General features: G+C 50.0%; 1 protein-coding gene across 1 annotated transcript in view; it reads left to right on the plus strand.

Moving 5' to 3' along the window:
- FBXO42 (F-box protein 42) overlaps positions 1–2,516 on the plus strand; it is a gene marked incomplete at its 3' end in the record, with an annotated part of 28,898 nt that overhangs the window by 9,357 nt on the left and 17,025 nt on the right. The gene's annotated exons all lie outside the window — the stretch shown is intronic.

Consider the following 2,516-nt stretch of genomic DNA (forward strand, 5'->3'; position numbering starts at 1 on the left):
TGCGAAGTTGGTGCCCGCGCCCCCCGCCGCTCGATCCAAACTCACCTCGTCCCCAAGGGCTGGCTGCCCTGATTCTTCATTTCCCCTCATGTGTTTGTGGCATTATCTGGATGGTTTGGGAGGGAGTTGCTGCAGAACGTGCGTGTTCTCGTGCTCGCTGCGCTGGGTTGTTTCTCCATTTGGATCCGCTGCTCAGTGCTGGTTTGTCGGACGAGTGACGCTTCCCTGTGGTCACAAGGACCTGTATCAGTAAGAATTGTTGTCCCAGAGGTGAAATTTTTTTTTTTAATAACATCGATAGCTGCCACTTCAGGTATTTTGAGGAGTGGAGGAGACGTGCCCGTGCGGGCTTACCCATGGCAGCCGGGGGAGCGTGGGACGTGGGAAAACAGGTACGGTCCTGCCGTTCCCCACGCTCTGAGCAGGGCAGGAAAATGCCACAGATGATTTCCCACACTGGTTCTTGTACTCCAAATTGTCACACGCGACGCGCTTGTTTTCCATGTATTTCTGAATTTGACTGAAATAACTTTGGCAAAAACAGAGCCGGGGGAAGCTCTCGGCTGGGGAGGGGGAAGTCAGCATTAAGCTCGCAGCTTCAGCAAAAACTTTGCATTTAAAGAGTACGAACAAGAAAAGGATTGCAGCATCCACCAGGCACTGCTTGCTGACTTGTCTGCCTGGATGCAGACTCTGACCCTGTTTCGCGTGCTCTGAATATCGTGCGTGGGTTACTCAGTTACCGGTTAAAGTCACGTTTTCTTGCCTGACACTTTTTGTTATGTGAAGTCCTCCGAACTCCAGATGTTTCTGCGCAGTGGTTTTATCTGGAAATTGGACATTGGAAATGTTAATGTGTAACTTCATGCTCAATGACCACTCACTGGATACCAGGCTATACAGCTCTTAGTGTTTCAGTTTGATTTTTGCGTGTGCGCGTCCACCGAATGATGCACACAGGTGAGAATTAAGCAGCCGTGGGCTCAAAACAGGAAGAAAACACCCGACAGCGTACACCTCTGTGGAAACCAGCTCTTGCTCTTCCTCCTTCCCTCTGCTCCTGGGTGGAGAAGAGGGCAGGGGTAGCACAAACAGGATACTGGGTGTTGCAGACCTCTGCTCTGACCCGGCACATCTATTCTTGCAGCCCAGCAAGTTCTTCCGTCGCACTGAATGTGGGGCGCGACTCGCCGCGGAGTTAACGAGCCCGGCCGCCGGCACTGGGCTCCGCTCAGTCACTCTCTTGGTATTTCGCAAAGTCAGATTCCCACTGCCTTACTAACAAATCACACTTTTTAAAAGAACGGGTCCTGTGGGAATATGTGTCAGAGTTAAGTCCCACGGGAAGATCCCCCGAGGAAATATTTCTGCATGCTGTCATGAGCGCGGGTAGCGAGATGGGATCGCAACTGAAACTTCAGGCAGTCTCGGCGAACAGAGAGCGCTCTTGTTCCTCCGTCTTCAGAGGAGATGAGTCACGCCGCGCTTGTGCCGGTGGTGGTTTCTTACACATAGCTGCTTTTTATTTTTTTCCTTTTTGTTTTCTTTTTTTTTAAGGTGCCCTTAACCAGAGGGTTGGCACTCGCTGCCTGGGAAAGAATAGTGACTGGAGGGGGCAAAAGCAGAGAGCTTTGAAACTTGGCGGTCAGATATAAAGGCAGGAGCCTTTATTTTTTTTTTCTAAAAACATAAAAAGAACTGGTGTTGATTGATTAATGCTCTGTGTGCAGTCTAATTGATGTGGAGGTTGAGGAGGAGTTCCCACACCTGGCCTTACGGACTCTGTAGGGGTAGGTCTTGCTCCAGGAAAAAGACGACGCTTTTCCTCAAGACCAGTTCTTGCTCGGAGAGGTTTGGTCACGCTCTGCTCGTGCCCTCGTTAAGCGTGGGTATCTTATCTAATGAGACCTGCGTAGGGCTACCCAAAGGGACCAGGAGTGTGGTGCCAGGGCCTCTCTAAATGCCTCGGACACAGCTCAGGTGAGCTGAAACAACTTCATCCCTTTGCCCTCTCTGAAGAGCTCTTCCAGGAGAAAACACCCTTTGTTGTTGTTGTTGTTTGCTCGTACCTGTTTTGGTTTGGGTTTTCTGACTTGCAGGCGTTGGATGACATCAGAGGCGGGTAATTCACCTCCAGCCTGAGCTGCTGCACTTCATCTAGGGGTAAATATTTAGCCTTCAAAGAAATAATTGGCCTGCGTTTCTTTAGTCTTGGAGACGGAGGAGGGAGATAATTGCTTCAAAAAACCCTAATTTTTGAGGTTTCAAAGTATTTTTTTGCTTAGATCTAAAACAATGGCATTGACTTTCTACTTATTAGGCTGGAGCAGAACAAGAGAGTTAACGCCTGGCTTTCACGTAGCGCTTTTTACTGACGGGGCTTGGTGCTCTACAAAGGAGGGTGTAAGGCAGCGAGCTCTCTATTTTCAGAACGCGATGCCTCTAAACTCTCCTCCCTCGAGCTCTTTTGGCCCCTTTGGAGCTACCTTCCACCTCCTCCACTCCCACGGTCTTGC

This window comes from Apaloderma vittatum, unplaced genomic scaffold (assembly GCF_000703405.1).
Source record: "Apaloderma vittatum isolate BGI_N311 unplaced genomic scaffold, ASM70340v1 scaffold17870, whole genome shotgun sequence".
NCBI classification, from domain to species: domain Eukaryota; kingdom Metazoa; phylum Chordata; class Aves; order Trogoniformes; family Trogonidae; genus Apaloderma; species Apaloderma vittatum.